The sequence below is a fragment of the Corvus kubaryi genome, unplaced genomic scaffold, assembly GCF_017639235.1.
Source record: "Corvus kubaryi isolate FWS band 111438036 unplaced genomic scaffold, C.kubaryi_AGA036_p1.0 37392, whole genome shotgun sequence".
NCBI lineage: Eukaryota > Metazoa > Chordata > Aves > Passeriformes > Corvidae > Corvus > Corvus kubaryi.
In genome coordinates, this window is record NW_024581131.1 from 3,921,372 (window position 1) to 3,942,410 (window position 21,039).

The window sequence follows — 21,039 nt, forward strand, 5'->3', positions numbered from 1 at the left end:
AGCTGAAAGTAAAGCCAGTAAGTGCTTTCAGTACCAAATGGAGGTTCATCAGTTAACTGCCTCCACCCTTCACTGTCCTAAGTGCCTCTCAATGTCCTGTATCCTTCAATACTCCTGGTACCTTCACAGCTGAGCACGTGTACCCAAGAACTGCCTGCAGAATGCCTCAGGCCCCGGCTGCAGCCAGGTCTGTCCCACTTGTGAACCACAGCCCCAACAGTGGGGCATGCAAAGATCCCCCTTTTATCCTGCTCCATGCATTGTGGCTATGTGACAGGTGACAACAAACTGGTACCAGGACTCCAGGGCCGTGCCACAGCCTTCCCTGCTTGTCAGGACTCAGGAGCTCCCCACCCTGTCTGATGTAAGACTTCCCACAGTAGGACAGTATTGTCTTAATTTTACTTGATTTTGTTAAGTATTTGGACATTTCAAGCAACAAAAGGGCTATATATGCATGTACCTGAAACATGACTGCCCTTAACATATCCACATTTGGAAAGCTTATCCATTTACAATATTAAGACCCCGTAAGTCAACAAATCAACACTCATCCTGACTAGCAGTTGCTCAGGAGAAACCAGTGTCACTCAGAACCTTATCTTTCACAGACTATTGTCTCCCTAGCATAAACGATGGTGAGCCTCACCTTCTTGTATAAACCCCTTTTCTACAAACAGGTGGAGTTTAGTAGCATGGTAAATTAATCTTAAGGAGGATTCAATCAGAGAGCAGTCAGTGCTCTAAAAAGAGCACACAATGCTCAAAAAACAACAGTTTTCTTTTTTCCATTATTATAGCAAATGGCATCTTCCTGTTTGCTAAACAGCTGCTTTCTCAGGTTAGACTGACCCAGCAATCTTGGGGTGACACAATCTCTGAAGGGAGCAGAACTGCTTATCCCAAAAGGATGAATGCACTGTCTCAAACCATCAGGGTATCACTATTGTATCCATTTAGCCTACTGCTACCACAGCCTTAAAAATTAATGAGTTCTCCAGGGGATAGACAGACATAATGCTCAAAGCAAATGAAGCTGCTGCCAATACTGTTTTCCTCTTCCCTAGACACCACTTCAAACCAAAACAGAAGAGCAGATTTTGCCCCTCAGCTGAGTATCAGAATCCTTCCAGACAGAAAAAAATACCTATGCCTTTGTGGACAGGCCTTGAAATTTCCCTACTTGCCAGCCAACACCACATAATCTGACCTTGTTCCCTCTGCCATCCAAGTTCCACATGAAGAAAAACCAAGCTTCATTTTGGGGTAAATGTCTGAAGTTATCTTGGTCCAAATTTTGTGAAGATGCTAAACCTTGCTTAGAAATGATGACTCACATACAACTAAAAGGGGTGCTTACTTTCTCCAGCCCTGGAACTGACTTGATTTCTCACTTTTCCTTTTCTGTGCAGTAGTTAACAACATGTCCACAGATAGCAAAGTCATTTATGTAAGACCCCCTTCTTTGAGGAGCTATCTCACATAAAAGGGAACATCAGCAGATGGAGCTCTGCTTCTGCATCATACTCTTCAAATATGAAAGCCTGGTAGGTGCAGAGGGGGATTGGAACAATCACTCTCTCACCCTTTCCAGCTCTTGCTTTTCATGGCTCCACTGCACACAAAAGGCACAAAAGAGAAACAGCTTCTTCCGCCTTCCAATCCCTTTGCTTCCCCAAAACCATTCCCTGCATCAACCAGTGTCACTGAGTCTGCCAGAAAAAGGTTTAAGAATCCTCAGATAAAATGTGTTAAGCATCCAGAATTACCATCAATTAGCAGCTCCAAAACAATGCAATGAGGGATTAGCACAGCAGAGAAGCTCTGAAATTTACACTGATCTGAGGTCTGAGACCTGTTCTCAAACAACAGGAAAAAAATGCTTCTCTGGGGAAAAAGACCAATACCATGCAAATCACTATGACAAGCAAGCAAGGCTTTATCTAGCCTGACACATTAGCAAGATCGCAGATTTTTGCTCATCTCAACCCCTCATAACTTATGAAGCATCAGCTCCTGAAATCATGCAGCAACCAAGGAAGAAAATTAGCAATTGCAACCAGGTAAATGCAATGCTTAAGTTCAGTATTCCGGGAAAAGGCCTAAAAATGGCTGGATGGATTAATGAGGCATTTTCCAGGATATCAGGATGATGTTTCCGAATACCTGCTGTGTTCTCAGAATCACAATGATGTCCATAGCAATCAGTTGCAGAGGAGGAACAAAAAAACCAGAAGCAAATTACTCTCATATATCCTGTGGTGGTGGGCCATCAGCTCATTTCAGCCTGCGATGAAGTCCCTTAACAACCAAGGGATTCCACAGCTCCTGGGGAAAAGCTGCTTCTTTCATATTTGGCAATATCACTATCAATCAGAAGCTGCTAATCTGACAGGATGTAGTGGACAAAGAGGGCAGTTTGTACTTCCCTGGTTTGAAACCTTTGTGACAGAAGGTTACTCAGCTCTTTCTGAGAGGAAGAGAAATACAAAGCTACGGGAGCTGACACTTGGGCTGGAGAGGTGATGGACACAGATGGACAGGGTGGAAGCCATGCACAGAGCAGCAGAGATTGGTATCAGCTGGGAAAAAAAGAAGGAAGAAAAGCTTGTAGACAGATAGGAAACTCTATATTCCAAAAAGGAATAAACATCTGGTTTCAAGGACAGACAATAAATTGGCTTAGAGACCCTACCCTCAATTTCTGTTCAGCATCAACGACCAAGGGAGTAAGCTGAACGCCTTAATAAAGCAAATTCCCAAATGACAGCAGATACTATCCCAGCTAGCTTTGGACTGCCTTCTCTTCCCAGTGTAATCAGCAATCTCATAGGCACAGCTTTACAAATCCCAGGCCATTAGACTGTGACAGAACACAGTGAAGCCAGAGTTAGCATTAGCAGGACTTTGAAGCAAGCTTGCCAAGCAGAAGAGAATCTTTTTCTAAATCCTGGATGCATAGACAATAAGCTCTTCTGTCTAAACACTGGAACCAGCATCGTGCCTAAATCAGTATCTTACCACTGGCACCATTTTTTGGGGGGGTTAAAAATCCCCTTTATTAAAGTTAGTAAGTTTAATGTTAAAGTCATGCCCAGGGCTAACACAAAGCAACAGTTCTCAATTTAAACTAATATAATGTAATCTAATCTACTCATGGATAACAGACTGAAAAATTGATGTTCTGAGTTGCACAGACTACACTGCAGATAAAACATGGTTGCTTAATTGCTGGTTCATTATTTAGCATCACTACATAACTTTAGAGCACTGAATCTCCATTTGTGATCTGCTGCCCACTGGCAGCACACAAACCTGTGACCATGGCCAAAACTACATTCCAGATCTACAGCACTTCCAATCAGGAGTCTGAGGGGTTACAGTGCTAGAGAGCTCATAGGAAATTCAAAGGGATCATGTTTTTTCCTACTTGTAAACGATGCAAAAAGCTCAAAGGAGATAAAAGAGCAAATGGCAGTGCCTGCTTTGGGGACCCAGTTAAGAAATTAGGGATGATAGAAAATGTACATAGCATGGAGAATGTTACACGTGCTTGCAGTAATTTACCACAAAGAACAGAGCACCATCTGATAACATGGTTTAAAACAATAACTATCAGGCTAAAATACAGACAGCATTTGGGCACTCGGCTCCTTGTGTCTGTTGGTGCAAGTCAGGCATCATGCAAGTATGAGAGAAGTCCTCTTCTAATTTAAAGGAAAATAATAACTATTTTAATTACGTGACCATTCCAAACAGACTCTGAAGCGCAAAAGCAATCACCAGCACAATAAAATAGCCATTACATGCTTTTTAGTCACAGGATTTGTTACACTAATTCTTGAAGCTCCCAGCAGTTTCATAACAAAGTAGTCACATCTGCAGTTTCGCAGAAATTACCACGTCTGTGCCAACGTTTCATCTTACGAATGTTTGCAGGCTCCGATTTCCATGTTTAGAAGAGGAATGAAACAGGGCAACTACTTAAATTATTCCACCTCTCTGGCTTGCTATTCTGAGACTTAAGGAGCAGAGACTTTGGTCAGGGTAATGGAATGGTGGCAGTGATCTCCACTGGCAAGGGAGGCTCCTCTCCTGAAAGAGACAGCTTCAGCCAAGCCCCAGTCTGGTAACAGACACTGTTACTGATACTGAAAATGAGGGAACAGATGCTGTTGGAGTACCAAATGGAAGGCATTCTGGAAAAGAAAATAAACAAATCTAGCCATACTCAACCAGTCAAGGTACAGGAAGGAAGCAGCAAGTCTCTGTTCCTAAAAGTAAAAAGGACTCTGCAGAACCACCAGAAAAAAATGCACTGCCTGATAAATAAAATTAATTCCCTTCCCCAGAATCCCTGGATGATGCTAGGAAAAAAAATATTAAGCATACTTTATTTACCTGCATTAAAACACAAAACAAAACACACAAACCAATCCAAAATAAAAAAACAAACAGGCAAGTGTAATTCAGTGAACTGACAGTAAATTCAAAAGTGGTATCACATATCCAAGGAATGCTTCAAATAACATCTCTGGTAAAACAAATACTCTCTTAGGGAGGCTCAATCAAGATGCCTTGCTTGCTTCTAAGGGTCCTGACCTCAACATTGTGACCCAAATCTTGCAAGAGTGGAGAAAAATGAAACCTCAAGCCCATATAGATTCTCACTACCATTAGCAGGCCTGCAATGGTCTGCCTTCCTTACCATTTTATGGGAGTATATGCCTGTATTTTAATTATCCCAAACTTTGGTCAATTCCAAGACACCAGTATGAGCTGCAAAATGAAACACATGGAATGCATCCAGGGAGATCCAGCAGCCTGCCTTTTGAGTAGGTAGCTAATCAACAGCTAATTGCAAGAACAGGTCTCCAGAGTGTTTGTGTTGAAAAGCTGCTGCTGTTTGTGTTAACACCACAGCTGCATGTGAAAACTGCCAACCTACAACCCACGGACTGCTTGTGACAACCCAAAGTTCAGAGACCAGCTGGGGTCAGTGAGCAGGTTCAATAGGCTGTTCTGCTCCCCTGGACTTCTCTCAACCAAAGAAGAAACTTCTCAAGTGCAGTTCTCCCCATCCCCTAACGTGCACTTAACCACTGTCATTTTATACAAGTGAAATAAGGCTGTGCTCCGGCTGGGAGGCAGGAATGGGGCTACAAAACCCACGGTAACTGTTGGTTTGGCCTTTAAAATCCTGCCTTCCCAAAGGACACAAAGCTTGCTATACCCCAGTGGAGCCTTCCTCTTATCTTGCACCCATGAAGTGGTCACATCCACCTAAAAATGCCTGCAATGCTGTTGGATGCTAAAAATCTCCTGCCATTGAAACAGCAGGAAGAGAAAGAAGGTAATAATTGGAATGACCTGCTTTTACAGACTGCAAGTCATCTATTATGAAAATGGTTATTATTTATAGCAACTGAGAGATAAAATTCAGAACAAATACCCTCACTGTGCAAAATTCTGAGCTTCTTTCCCCCAGTGGTTTTGGTTATTCAACAATATCCAGAAGACTTCTTTACCAAATGCCAGCGTTTGTATTTTCTAACAAGCTCTAAGATACCATTAGAGGCTCATCACTGATGTTATGAACAGAGTATGGCTTCCCACTGAAGGGGAGTAGCAACTATCTAGAGGGGAAAAAAGGAAATGTTTGTCTCAGGGTAAATACCACAAGGATTGCTATTTTCTGGAGTGTGGAATTAGGGGGAAAAAAAAGATACAACCTCACCTTGAAAGTGATGTGTACTCTGGTCCAAATGAAGTCATCACCTAAATTTATCTAAGCCACCCTCACTAAGAGGTGAAATCAGAAGGGAATTAAGCAGTAACCTAAGTAGTATGCTATAGTTTCAAAATGAAAGGAGCTGTGCACAAATGTAGTATTAGCAAATACAAATAGTCCTGTTCAGTGTTTGAGAATGTGAAAGTTTCAAGTCTCTGCTTCTAAGAAAGTCAGAAGCAATACAGGTAGGTTGTTCAAAAAAATAATTAAATAAGTGAAGGTAAACAAAACATCCCAAATTATATCTCCTCAATAAAACCTTCTTTTATAAAAGATTTTCAATTTTAATTTCAATCACAATTTTAGAATATATTTTCTCACAAGCCAGACTGAATTTGTTGTAATACATCTTTTGACTCTTTTTTCAAATGAGTTCATAGGCTGATGTGGTCCCACAGTGCAAATATTCCACTGTCAATTACTTTCAGACATGAGAAACATAACTTAAACCTTGGGCACTATAAAGAAAATCTAAACTGCTAACTGATTTTCAACAGATAATTCACCTTTTTTTTGAAAGGACAATTTCCTTCAAGCATCTTGCTTGTTCCCTGATATCAACAGCCCCCATTGTCCCATGTCTGCTCTTCCTTTGCCATTTATTTAAAACAATTTTATACTTTAGTGACTTAAGTTTACAGACTAGTGCTATTCATACACCAATTTTCAACAGCTAATTCTTAATAGCACATAGTGTGAGTTATCTTTATCTGTACCCCTTGCATTTTAATAAAGATGTACACATCTCCAGACACACAGAACTCGTGGGATCTAGGGACATTGGGATTTCTAGGTATAACTGTGATTTCATTAAACATGCATTGCAAGAAGTAACAAACCTTATTTATCACAGAATATTCTGAGTTGGAAGGGACGCACAAGGATAAAGTCCAACGTCACAGAGTCACTTTGCTGCACTAGCAACACAAGATACATCCTTACCTGAAGAAACACCTACAGCTGCAAATACAAAGTATTCCTTTAAACAGAAAATATTCTGTTCACTCAATATATACAGAACAAACAAAGGAGTGGATATCTAAGAGGATTTTTAACCTTAACTTCTCATATTGGGTTCACAGATGAAATTGTGTATCTTTGCCAAAGCACATGTACCTCAAAGATCTTTGTGCTCTTGCTACACCTCTACTTGCACTCTTAAAGGGCTCCTTTCATTGTCTTATTCTCCTTTAGGTTTAGATTTGATTTCACCAACTCCTGCAACAGTAATTCAAACCTAAGAGTCTGTCTACACAGGGCTACACACCAGAATAGCCATTCCAAATATTTAGGTGTATACATTTCCAGTTCACAGTCTGATTGTATAAGGGCCATGCATGTGTGGAAAATAAGTTTGGTATGCTAAATGTTAGTGAATTTCCATATGTAAATTAGCCCTCCATTTCCCAATTAAATAAATCCATCTCCCACATCTCTCAGGGTCACATAGGAATGAGAGACAGCATTTGATAACTGCCTACTTACAAACAGAAATGTATTTCACAAGATTCTTTCTGCATTTGTTGTTTTTTACTGTGAAATGAAGATGAAAGGAAATGGAAGACAGAGGTAAGATTCTTCCACTTTTTGAAATGGGAAAATCTTAGTCCAGTGGACTTGCCCACTAAAATATCCAGTGATTTTTTTTCCCCCCCAAAGTAGTGATCAGTCAGTTATCTGCCAAGAATTGTGTTGGGTTTGTATTTAATATTGTGGTTACAACTGTGGAATGTATTTCAGGGCATCACGTGCAGTCTTAGTGTCCTGGCCTCCCAACTTCCAACCTGTTCCCTACTGACAGGAGCCTACACTGCAAAAGGCCTCAACAATAAAAACAGATTTTGCAAGAGTATGGAAATCATTCATATGAGACATTTTGCATATTTCATTACATCAAGGACTTCATGACCTTTGTCAACTGCAGGTTTCAAAGAGCCTTCTACAAGTGAACCAACAGCTTTGGAACACACAGCTTCCAAACAGAGACTCCTTTGGAACCAGTTATGTTGTACAGCTTACACCACCCATCTCGCTGATTTCCAAGCAGTTCAGGAAACAAAGGCATTCAGAACTGATGGGTGCAGATCACAGGTTCACCAGATAAATAAAATTTCTTCCTCTAATGTACCGTGCTTCAATCCACACTCACTTGTAGAGAAAACCTAATTGCTCCAGTCATATTAGTGGAACTGAACAGAAACAAACATATCTACACAGGTCCTGAAAGCAGTCTCTAACCCACTATTAAGTTTCTTCAGTGCAAAAACTTCTTCAGTGCATCCAATTCTCCTTCAGACATACAATTTCAGACTAGACTACAGCAACATCTTATGCTGTCAGCGTCTGCCAGGAACTCTGGAGCTCTATCCTCCATCAGTTTCTTTAAGGAACATTCTTATCTTGCACAAAACTGCTGCCTTCAGAGTCCTGGGTGTTCATCAGCACTTTTAATGAAACATGATCTGCACACAATCGAGGGGCGGAACAATTCTAGAGATACATGGACTACAACACTGAATGATTTTTAAAAAGCAGTGTAATTAAGACTAGCTGTGTCACAGCTTATGCAGCTTGATGAAGCAATGTATCCACACAGGCACCAGTTTAGATGGTGACGTGAGCTGTGGGTGTGGCAGTGGGCAAAACTAGCGAGGAGCAGGCTCTGCATACTGCTATAACTTGTGGTTGGTAACTTATCATTGAAGCTTTCAAAACCTGCCAGAAGCTCTGGCCCATCTGGAGGTACCAGGTTTGCACACACAGGATTATGAAGACAGTCATCATCCTAAACAAATGCATGTACATAAAATATATTACATGTCGTTTTCACTCTTGCTGGCACACACTGCTGTTTGAGCCCAGCCTCACATATTTAATTCTTTTATAAAAGATGGTCTAAATGGATTTATTATATACTGCAATAACTACAGGTATTTATCTGAGGATGGATAATGGAGGTTACAATCTCCCTGTAACTTAAGCAAGTTGCTTACACCTGAAGGGTGAGTTTGTGTCAAAAACGAGTGCCTGTTAGCACATGCAATTGTGTCCACAGGATGGAATTGCTATAAAAATACAGAAAGTTGCACTGCCTAGCTGTTATACGCATACACACAGAAGTAAAACACAGAATGAAACTGGTTATGATGCTGAATCACAAAGGAAACAAGAAACAAAATTTTTAGAGATCCAAGTCCTAAAAATACTAAATATTTTGGGCAGCTACTCATGACCCTAAACCAGGGTCAGACTGTTACTTTCTATTACAGCCATCTCTTAGAGCTGCAAACAAGGATCTGAGCCCAACTGAAGCAAGGTAGGAAAGGCTGCTCCTGCCCCAAACAGGTTAGGAGTCAGGTTACATGCAGCAGGTCACTAAACGAGGAAGGACCAAGTAAAAAAGATACAAACCAACAAAATACAACTTATTGTCATTCTTGCTGGTCACAGATCAGGGCTCTTACAACACAGGAGCTTGAATTTGATTTCTAAAATGTGAATTATTACCATACTAGCTCTTTAAAGTTGCTCAAAATCACAGGACAATTTGGTTCCATAGAATTGAGGAGTCTGACAAGACCATGAGCTCCATCATGAGATAAAAAATACTGTGACCTTCCAGAGATGTTCAAAACCCTTGCCCTTCTTGAGTATCATGGCATGCTCTCTATGTGGTAGCACGGATACACGCAGCACACACACACCCTGCATCTCTGCTGGCCTTATTCTGCTAAAGATGCTCTAGTGCAAGTCAGTCTTTCAGTTCTTAAATTTCACTTGCATGTTCTCTTTGCAAGGAAGTCTCAAATATTCTCTAAAGTAGAAACACATTATCTCTGAAAACTCAAGATAAACTCTCTAAGCATCAGTTTAAACCAAGGCTGTATCATAGGTTTAATCTTGGGTCACATCAGTTACACTTTGCTGTGGCCTACACAGGGTAAGCAGGGAACTGAAAAAGAACTGTGAGAGCACAATTCTCAGGGGATTCTGTCACGCACCTTTTAAAAAGCTACAAGTCAGAAAGGCTCTTCTACAAAAGCCTACAGGGCTCTAGTCTCCACTGCCTCTTCCACCTTTGGACTCAACATTCTACAGGACAGAGTGATCTGGGTAAGCAACTAACAACCCACCAAACCTAGGAAAAGTCCCTACCTTTCAGCAAGGGCTGGTTTGTGGACAATTGTGAGGTAAAGCCAAGCAAGTGGAATTCTTCAGTGCAGTTGGTTAAGCAAATTTACTCATTTTATTCCTGAAATGGAAATTTCCTACCTGTACATTACTACACTCCCTTTGTTGAACAAACTTAACTTCCCCATCTCATCTCTTCTGTTGACAAGCCCACACCAGAGCTGCATGGCTGACCTTTTTAGACAGAGGCAGAAAGAACAGATTATTTTTTTACTGTACTGCAAATCAGTGTAATTGCTCCTGCTGCAGCAACATCTGCCTTTCCAGATACTGAGAAGGCAGATACTGGAAAGCATCCTGCTACATAATGGAATTCTGAGATCCAGAAAACAAAATAAATGCTCATAAAAACTTCTCTGATCTTCCCCCCACCCCACACTTTTTTTTTAAAGCGTAAACCATGTAACAGAAAAAAACCAGAAAACAGCTTTTCCATTTCAAACCAGTTTAGGTGCTTAAAAGCTGTATGTGTTTATTTGCCTTTTGTGCTTTGCACTTATTCAATATTAATACCAAAAGATGCATGCTATAGCTGTTCAGATTTGCATTCTTTTTGTGTATTCTGCCATTTGCCACACTAAATTGTTACTAAATTGATGGTTTTGCTATTTAAAGGCTCGTGTTCTAGTTTTACATGCATGATATCCAGTTGGCAACTCTTTCTGCAGTAGAGTGACAAATATTTTAAAGCCCTTAAACTATAATACTGCTAAATAAGAAATAAAAAAAAAAAATTAACAAACCAACAGCACAATACTACAAAGAGTAATGCCTGTACAGTTATAACAAAAGGAATAAAGCAAGCAAATGTGATGTGCTCACCTTTCTGCACATACCTACTGAGAATGTTTGGACTCATTATATGCAAATGTAGAGTTAGAGTTCTAGTGTCCATTTTATCCACATTCAAGTCAACTGGCTAAATTTTCTCTCTCAATAGGCTCGTACTGCACCCCTGAACAATCCTTGGCTTCAGATGCACAACACTAACTGAAATATATCAATGAGAACATTGGCAAAATCACTACATTCTGCTACTCCAAAGGAACAAGCTGTAAGTGTAGAGCAAGCAGTGAGAAAATTTACTTCAGCTATCCCACACAGTAAAATTCAGCACTCTGTCATGTACCGCACAACTTGTGCCGAAATCAATGTGAGCTCTGGGTCTGCCTGAGATTTGAACTTGATCCATTAACTGCACAATTTATACAACAAGGAAGTTATTATCTCAAACTGACTAAGAAAACATTGTGATCAAACAAAAAAAATTGCTTCCTCGGTATATGCAACATTTTGGAAGTAAAAAAATAGTGGGTAATGCAGCCACATTTCTTCTGAATCTGCGATTTGTTGCACTAACACAAGCACGGAACCTGATCACCAGCTGTAAATCATTGCCAATCAGGCGGCAGCCAGAGGAGCTGGATCCGAACCTCGGCAACTTTGTAAATAACGCTGCAATAGCACGGCTTAACCTACTAAATTTGTTTTTCCTTTCTCACATAATGTAACAATCACAGTCTCACCAAAACGTAATTGCATAACAAGATAACCATACGTAAAGTTTGAAGAAAAAAATTTGCCTTAATTGCAAATGAGCTCACAGGGCACATGTGAATGCTCTTCTGTTCCATCCATAACTCTACCAAAATCCAGCTGCACAGGTCTCCAGGTTCCGAGCACTTTATTGCCTACACCGGCAGCTCTCCAGCTCTCAGCACTGCCATCTAGGAGAGAGCGGCGGCGTACCGCGAGCCGCCTGGAACATCAGCTCCCAGGCAGCAGCATTCTCGGAAAGCATCGCAAAGCTGTTGCTGCTGCTAAAATTTTAACTGCAGCCGGCAGTTCACTACCGGCTGTGCCGGTTCGAGAGCAGCCTCCCCCACACCCCCCAGCCCTTCCCAAGCGAGGACCGCTAAGCGCATACACCAGCATTCGCGCCGCGTATCTCGGCGTTCCGTGGCGGGGAAAAACGGGGGAAATGCCCAGCCTTGTCCGCGCCCAGGCCCTGCGGGTGCGGAGCGGAGCGGAGCGGGCGCCCCGGGAGTGCGAGCGGCGCCAGAGGAGCCGGGCTGTGGCCGCCCTCAGCGCTCCGCGGGGACTGCGCGGACACCGCGGGAGCGGGAAGGCACCGCCGGCTGCTCCCCCCGGCCCCTCGCCCGGCAGCCCCACCGTGCACTGGCCGGGCTGATGCGACTCGCCCACTTCCGAGCCCCGTCCTTCCCCGGGGGACCGGGCTGTCGCTGTTGCATCTCTCTGTGTGCAGCAGGACGAAGAGGGAAACGGCTGCAGGCAAAGCCGAGCAAGGGACGTGCCCTGCCCGCCGCCGGCCGGAGGCGCAGTCCTCAGCTTGCAGCCGCCCCCCGCAGCCCCGGGAGCGGCCGCCGCAGCACGGCACAGCCTCGCCTTACCTCCCGGCTCCGGGGATGCGCCGCCGCTGCTGCCGTGCCCGCCCCCACCTGCGCCGTCCCTCCCAGCCCGGCGCTCAGGTGCGGAGGGAGCACAAAGGCAGCGCTGAGGAGCGGTGGGGGGCAGCGGGCTCGCGTTGCACCAGAGCCCCGCTCCCGCCAGCCGCCCGCTCCCCTCCCCTGCCGGTACCGAGCGCCAGCCCACCTCGGCCCGCTGAGGGGCCGCCCTCCCGCCCAAAACCGTGCAACTTGCCCCAAGCCTCCCCTCGAAAGCCCCCTCACCAGCCCCCAGCGCTGCGGTTGGTGCCGGCACTACGGAGCACCCCTCATCCTGAGGAAGTTCCCCGGTCCTGCGGGGAGCTGAGGGGGACACGCCGCCCCACGTACCCCCCCGCAGCTGACACCCTCCGGCCTCGCCCCCCTCCGCCGTCCCGCCGCCCCGGCAGACACGTACGGGCAGCCCCCACAGCGGCGGGGGTACGGACCCTGCGCCCGGTGCTCGCCAGACAGGGCGGCCGCCGCCCCCCGCCCCGTCGCCGCTGGGTGCGTGTGCGTGGAGGGGGGGACAGGTGACGAGCGGCGGGAGAGAGCCGCTTCCCCCCGGTGGGAAGGTCTGTGGCGCAACACCGCTCCCGCCTTCCCCCCCACCCCGTCTCTGCAGATGCCCCCGGGAAGGGCTGCGAGGCTGGCAGCCGACAACAGCCGCCCCCTCCCCCGGGAAAGCTGCTCTGCCTCCTTCTCCCTCGCTCGCCTTCTTTTCAGCTCGGCCGCTTGACTGACAGGGAGCCTTCCAGCGGCCGCCCACGCGCGCTCCCGTTTCCCCTCAGTCGGAGAGGGAGATGGCGAAGGAGAATCATGAATGAAACAGCCGGGCAGCGAGCGGGAGCAGCTGGCCCGGCCCCCGGGAGCGCCGGGGCCGCTGCCGCAGTGATGCTCGGGGGCGGTGGGCTCCGCCGGCCGGCCCAGGTGGGCGGGGGGGCCGCGGGCGCTGTGGGGAGCCCCCGGTCCCTGTGGGCTGCCCCCGGTCGCTGTGGGCTCCTGAGGGAAGGGAGCCGGCGGCCGCTGACTGCCAGCGGCCCACCCCCGGCATCTCTGCTCGGAGGGAACTGAGAGGCCGCTTGAAGACACTGCGATGCCTCTGCTGGGTTTGTTCCCTCAGGGCAGAAGGTGGAAGGTTGATGCCTTCTGAAGCCGGAGACACGACTGTGGCCTTAGAGATGCCACAGGAACTGGTTAGTTCCTCATCTGTAAACCCACTTCGCTCCACCAAATGCAATTCACTTTCTACTCATAAAAACCCAGCACCTAATACCTGAACTAGGACTCTTGTCCAGAAGAAATAGGAGGTAGGAAACTATCTCAAAGTTCACTTTAACCCCACTTGGTTTTCCCAGTGATTAGTTGATACTGTGGGGTAGCCTTGTAATCCTTTTTTTCTCTCAGATCAGTTGTCCCAAAAATGCTTGTGACTTGTTAAACACACACTTCACAATCTCTGGCTGGAGACCAGAGGTTGTCCCAGTGCTTTGACATGACTGTTGTTTTGTTTGTGGTGTTAGTTTTAGTAGCCTTACTGCACAGTCAAAGGATTAAATGTTCAGGTAGTGGGGGACTACAGAGTTAGTGAAGTTACCTCAGTATCCATTCAGTGAAGATCAGTAATTCCTTTAACTAATATTTTATGTATTTTCTTGATTTTATTCACTGGAATTCTTGATTTGAATACCCAAAAGTATTTATTTATTTATTTAAATCTCATACAATTTAAATTGAAAAGAACATTTTTCTGCTTCTGAATATGCATGGAATATTTTGTTATATGCTGGCACATACATTGCATGCTGCACTTGAGACATATCTGCATTTGCAGTTACATAATCAATAAACATGGGGTTTCGTCCCGTGAATCTAGAATCGCATTCTGAGTTGTTTTAAACCAGTATGCCTCCACAAATTTAATGCCTGCCAGAAAATTTATACCAGCTAAAATTTTAGCCTCTGAATTTTAAAAAAAGCTGCTTTGGATTTCTGTGGGGAGAAGTGTCTTAGGAACTTGATTTATTAAATTTTGTGTTCCTGAAAACTGAGCACACAATAAAGCATTGTCAAGTCTTTTGCTGTAGAACAATGAATATATCATTATAATTTAGATAGGTCAGTGCAATCCTTCATGTATTTGTTTTATAAGGTTCTTATGTTTGTGGTAATAGTTCAACATGACTCACCTACAGTACATATCACTGCCACAGCTGTTGTAAACCTTCTTCTGAGTCAGAGAATGACTTTATGACCCAGAATTCTGGCAGTGAGTACTATCCTAGTGATTCTCCCAATTAAGAGAATTGTAAGTTGGTATCAGTGCAGAGTGAGTCAGTTTGATGTAAGGCAAAACTAAACTCATCAGTTACTACTTCTCTAGGTCAGTATCCTCTTCCCTTCCAAAAGTCAGTGTTATGAAAACCTGATATCACCTTGTGATGGGACCTCCTGTGAGAGTTCAGAAAGACTGCAGTGGACCATGGAATCAGTTCTCCTTATTCCCAAATGGTCCAAGCTACTGTACCAGCCATCTATTGCTCACTGCTGTGGGGTGCACAGTAGCTTTGCAGGGTTCCGGGGCTGGCAGCAGCAAAGAGCTGAGAGGCAGCAGGGCTTCTCTGCTTTGTTCTGACAAATCATTTTCCTTCTTGGGTTTACCAAAGTGCAGGAGGTCTGACATTAAAACCACATGTGGTTCTTGGCAATTTTTCACTGAAAAACAACCCAAATCTGCCCGAACTGATTTTGAATAACAAAATTTGGGTACCGTGTACTCTGCCAACTGTTCTCTGCAGAGAAAATGGTGGAATTGGTCAACCACCTACTTGCTGTTAGAATTGTGTCAGGAAAAAAAGGGCCATAATTTGGGGTTGGGTACATGGGAGGTTTGAAGTAGTGTGCAGAAGATGTAAATAATTTTTGGGCACCCACTGATACAGCTATAGAGCAGAGGCTATTGGTGAATTTTGTATAAAAGTCTGACCTTGCCTAGAGTGAAGCACTTGCACTATACTGTGTCTGAGGCAGCTGTTAAGGATCCTGGTAAGGGTTAAGGTAGGAATAGCTGGGAATTTGTAACATTTGAAGTTGATGCACTGCTGTATTTGTGTCCTTGTTAATAGTCTATGTCCATTTGATTTCATGGTCCAAAAAGAAATAGAAAAATCTAATCCATATGGTTTCTAAATGACTTTGGGTTTTGTTTCCTGTTTGATCTGCTGGACATGAGACCCATATGACTTTGGCTGACCTGCTGGAAAGCAGCTCTGTGGAGAAGGACCTGGGGGTCCTGGTGGACAACAAGCTGTCCATGACCCAGCAGTGTGTCCTTGTGGCCAAGAAGGCCAGTGGTGTCCTGGGGGGCATTAGGAAGAGTATTGCCAGAAGGTCAGGAAGGTGATCCTGTCCTTCTGCTCAGCCTTGGTGAGGCCATACTGTGCTGAGCTCTGGGCTCCTCACTACAACAGAGACATGGAGCTCCTGGAGTGGTTCCAGTGGAGGGCTACAAAGATGGTTAAGGGTCTGGAGCATCTCTCCTATGAGGAAAGTCTGAGGGAGCTGGGCCAGATCATTCTTAAGAAGAGATGACTGAGTGGGAACTTCTTTAATGTCTGTCAGTATTGAAGGGAGAGTGTCAAGGGGATGGAGGCAGGCTTTTCCCAGTGGTGCCAAGCAATAGCACAAGAGGCAATGGGCAGAAACTGATGCACAGGAGGTTCCACCTGAACATGAGGAAGAACTTCTTTAAAGTGTGGGTGACTGAGCACAGGACCAGGTTGCCCAGAGAGGTTGTGGAGTCTCCCTCACTGGAGATACTCAGGAACAGTCTGTGCAATGTGCTCTGGGATGGCCCTGCTTGAGCAGGGAGGTTGGGCCAGATGACCCACAATGGTCCCTTCCAACCTGACCCACTCTGGGATTCTGTGACTTAGTCTCCTATAGTATCCTTGCAGACAATTGGAGAGGTATGGAATAACAGTCAGGTGAAAAGTTGGCTGAGCCTGAGGGCTTGAGGGGTAGGGGTCAACAATTCAAAATTTTTCTGGTGACTTATTAGCAATGTCCCTCTGGGGCAGTTGTTGTTTAACATCAATATCAATGACCTACATGAGGGGACAGACTGTCCCCTCATTTCACAGCTGAAACCACATTGGGGCTGCTGTTCAGAGGGATGACAACCTGAATTATTCTATGGATTTAGGAGAAATCTTTACAGTTAGTCTTTGACAATGAGATTGTATGTATTCTGATTTTCCAAAAAGGTGAAGGCAACGAAAAAGGAAGAACTGTGTGAAACCAGTGGGGTAAACCCATTGGATAGTAGGTATTGAAAAGGGGCTACAATAGAAATGTTATGGCCAGAATCTTTAGGAAGAGCCTGTGCAGTGGATTTTGGTTAGAGGAGGAAGAAAATGCATGTGAACCATCTGCAGGAAGTGAATTGGGTTGGTGTGTGTTATGATCCAGTTTTAAGGTTCTTAGAAGTGCCTCTGCCCAAATTAGGGTGCAAACAAGACCATATGCCAGTGACAATAGTAAGGGTTTTATTTGATGATAAATATGAGAGAGAGAAAGAAAGAAAGAAGATAGGTGGGGGGACAGAAAGAGTGACAGGGACAGAATAAGGAAAATATCACCACTCTGTGGATCCCAATGATGTTGGCTGATCCTCTCCAGCTGGTCTCTCGGTGGCGAAGGTGCCCCCAGAAGGCACAGAGTCCCATGGGTGTACATGCTCAGGCTGGGTGGGCATGTCCGGCCATCCCCCCTGGGTTGGGGGGGAGTCTCTCACAGCAGACTCTGGGTCTGTTGCACCACGTGCAGTCCTGTGGGGCCAAGCCTCTCATGTAAATGTTCTGTGGATGTGGTCTGTGGGGTTGGGGGTTCCACAGCTGGGCCAGTTTGTGCAATCAGAGGATGGGTGTTTATTGCCTCTCACCAGAGGCTGCACCAGGCACCCAAAACCTCCTCCTCCCCCCTCGGTTGGGGGGAGTCTGTGTAAACCTGGCTTCTGTGAGCTGTGCTCTCCCCCCATCCCAAACTCAACCGGGGATAGTTGCAGCTGGTGGCTTTGGCCTTTTGTGGATGCATAACTTTCCCTCAGCCTGAAGTGACTGAACAATGCATTTCCCTTTATCTAATCATCAGTTTGACTTTCAGTTCAAAGTCCCACTCTTCAGGGAAGCTTCTTCGGTTGTAGCTTCTTTATAATGAGCAAAACTTTATATCAGTGTTGAGGCATGAACTATTTTCAGTCTCTGACAGTGTGGAAACACAGGCAGAATGCAGGGAGCTCTTGTATGAAATGCTGCCTGCTTTGTTGGCCCCTTTGTTCTGTAGTACCTTCCATGTCTTTCCCTCTGACCAACTTTCTTATATCTGTATGCAGAATAAAAACCCAGAGTGCTTTACTGAAGTGAGCAGAGCCACGCCACATTTGTTTTGGTTAAATATGAAATTAAAACTAGAGGGTTGTTTTCATGCAGTAAACTTGGTAGGAGCATAAGGGAGAAATGCGACTTAAAATAGCATTTAGGAAATATATATAGCAAAATGAACAAACAATATGCAGTGAGTCATGTCCAGTGGTTCTTGCAGTAAAAGAAAGAGGATCTTCTCTGAGGAAACTATCTGGGAATGGCTTTTGCTTGTCTGAAGCTGGAGCTACCCTCTGGGTACAGAGTTTTGGCAGTGGGCAGCAGATTCCTTTGTGGGTGCAGAGCACTCTCTGGGCAGAGGTTATTGCAGGACTGGACCACAGACAATCATGCACTGAGAGACCCTGTATGGGCTAGCAGAGAAATCTTCTAGCACAGTTAAGTAAAAATGATTTAAAATCTGGTTTGTCTGGCAAATGGAGACCAAGAACTGCCATTTTACACATGGCCAAGGGCTATACTGGAGGATGTCCTAGGGACATGACAAATGCCACTGTCGTGGGGCAATCTCTTACAACAGTTATCCTCTTACCTGCTGCTATGCAGACCTGTCTTATAAGCTGGTGGCACAGCTGCCCTGAAGCAAAACTGACTGTACCAAAGTGGAAGGCAGCAGCACAGGGCAGCTTTGCTTTTATGACCTTTGAAACCATGAAGGCAGATAGAATTGGCCAGGCTGGGTGGCAGCAGTTTGGCCATCTCTATTAAATATAAAACTCAATACACAGCAGAGAGAAGGGGCTCTGATGACACTATTTCAGCTTTGTTCTCATGGTAACCATTATGTCATCAGGATACCATGGTTACTATAATACTACTTATATTTCAAATGTTAAAAAAGGCAGAAGGAGGAAAAAAAAACTTTTCCCAAAGTTGAGAAAGAGATGTGTTTATTCAGAATCAAGTAGTCACAAGGAAGAATTAACCAGCAGTTATTAATACTTCCTGGAAAAGCCATTTTGAAACCGTGAAGGATTGTTTTATTTAGTAATTACTATTTCTTACTGTTTCTGTTGCTGTCCCTGTCACCATATGGTGCATGTCCTGGGGTTTCCCTTCTCAGCTTTGTCACCAGCATCTATTTTGATAAATGCACACTGCAGAAGGTTAACACAGTCGTATTCAAAACTTTGGGAGCAAAATTTCTGCTTGAGTTATAAACCTCAATTTGCACAAAAGTCAGAAATAAAAAAAATCCAGAAGTATAAGATTGGGACTGTGAGGTTATCTCATTTCAGAGGTTTGAGCAAAGCAAAGGAAGTCTTGGCTTGGATGCTTTCAAGATGCCGAAGCATATGGCTCAGAGGAAATCAGAATGGCAGCTTGCTATTCCTTGTTTGAGGACAAAAAGTATACTGATGGCAGGATGCTTTCAGGGGATCAGGCCTGCAGACCTCTATAGCTACAGCATGAGAGACCTTTGCTGCAGGAGAGAACAAGAGCTCTGACACTGTGAGAATGTATGATTTTGAAAATGGTCTGATAATGAGAAGTGAAAGAGCTTTAGATCATTGTATGTGTGAATCTAAAAAGGAACTAAAATAAACAGACAATGCACATGCTTCCAAAAGCAGCTGGTGTTTGTGGGACCGTTGGTGCTAGTGGCTGCTCAGCTTGAGACTGCTTACAGAAATCACTGGGTGTTCTATGCTTTGTCGGTGTCAGGTACTGGGAGGTAGTTTTGAGACAGAACCCACAAATGCATTGCATTTAAAATTTCAAAATCACTTTTTGGCACTCTTGAGAGTTCAGGACTGCTCAGTTGGGCAAGGCTGATTTTGAAATGGTTATTAAAAAAGATTAACAAAATATTAGGTATTAAGATTTGATGGGGAAATGTTAAAATCAAAGTAATTTTGTTAACTTATGTAATTTCCTGATCTTATCACCCGTATTGTTCTTCCTCTTCCCCCTGATACTTGTTATCACTGATTAAAGTATCTTTTTCTAAATTGGAAAGTAAATTTCTGAGGCCAGGACTGTAGTTTTCTATACCATCTCAACAGGGCTCAGTCATAACAAAGCAGGTGAGACTTACAAAATCATGAAACTACAGGAGCTGGATTTTAGATGGAATCTGAATTGAGCAGCATATTATCTCACATATATATTTTTTTTATATATGTATATACTCACAGCCGTGAAAATGTGTTGTATTAGCCGATAAGAAAAAGCACTAATGGCTGCTGTGTAAACCTAACCGTGAAGAAACCAACGAGATGTGTACAGTCAATTCTAAAATGTTGCCCTTTAATACACATCATCTTCCTGAAGAATTAAAGTACCCCACTTATCCCTAGATTGATTTCATCTCTCTGCAGGATCCCTCCTGTTCATATCTAGCATTGAAAACATTGTCTCTGCATGCATTTTCCCTTCTTGCTCTTGCATATTTTACATACAAATAGTCAAATCACAAAAGTTTTCGCAAAACCAACAGCAATCAGCAGCCAGACCTTCCTATAAACAAAAATCCATAGTCCAGCTTCAGCGATTTCTGGGGGGCAAAAGCACAAGTCTGAAAGGAAGGGATGATGCTGTAGAGAATATTGCTCTTGACTATAAAAATTTCCATGCCAGCAAACAGCTAGTGGTGTTTCTAGCAAATTCCCTCGCTCTAGATTAAACAATCAGCTGCCCTTTCTTAATGTTCACTGTAGCCTAGCTCATTTTGTACATCTGTTGTAGTCTTGCAAATATTAGTAAACAAGCCTTTCACAACATGCCTTGCTGCTAAGCAGCACTGACAGACACTTGAGATAGCTGGAATCTCTATAGCTGGGTAAAGCTAAAGATTTTTACCTGTTTATCTGTCTGATTTAATAATCCTCTTGAGGCAGAATTGAGAAAATTTATGTCCAAAATCATCCAAAAAATGCAAACAAGTACATTTGGTCCAAGAGCACCATAGAAAAATGTTCCATAGAAAGTATTTCTGACTCAAAATAGCCCTAGCAAGGTCAGAAATATTTGAGAATATGGGAATTCAGATAATTTGTTCAGAAAGTGATAATTTCTAAGTTTTCCATGTGTCTGTGATAAATGTTCTTTGCTACTGAAGTTCATTCATTGCCAGTATATAGCAGCAATTATAGTTGTACATAGAGATGTAAAGGATGTATATGAATGTTGGGGTTTTAGTTTAGTCTTAGTTTTTTTCCTGTTAAAGGAA

The 21,039-nt window shown here is 44.0% G+C and overlaps 1 protein-coding gene across 5 annotated transcripts in view; it reads right to left on the reverse strand.

Annotated features, from left to right (window-relative positions):
* The window catches only part of PTPN5 (protein tyrosine phosphatase non-receptor type 5), a 78,247-nt gene extending 65,305 nt beyond the window's left edge, over positions 1 to 12,942 (reverse strand). The window contains exon 1 of one of the 5 annotated variants that reach the window (XM_042038628.1): positions 12,845 to 12,942. The gene's annotated coding sequence lies outside the window, so the exon portion shown is untranslated. Of the gene's footprint in view, positions 1 to 11,909; positions 11,985 to 12,187; positions 12,357 to 12,672; positions 12,751 to 12,844 lie in introns of those variants that run through there. The other 4 variants (XM_042038629.1, XM_042038631.1, XM_042038627.1 and 1 more) reach the window with 4 other exon arrangements.
* Positions 12,943 to 21,039: the final 8,097 nt, after the last annotated feature.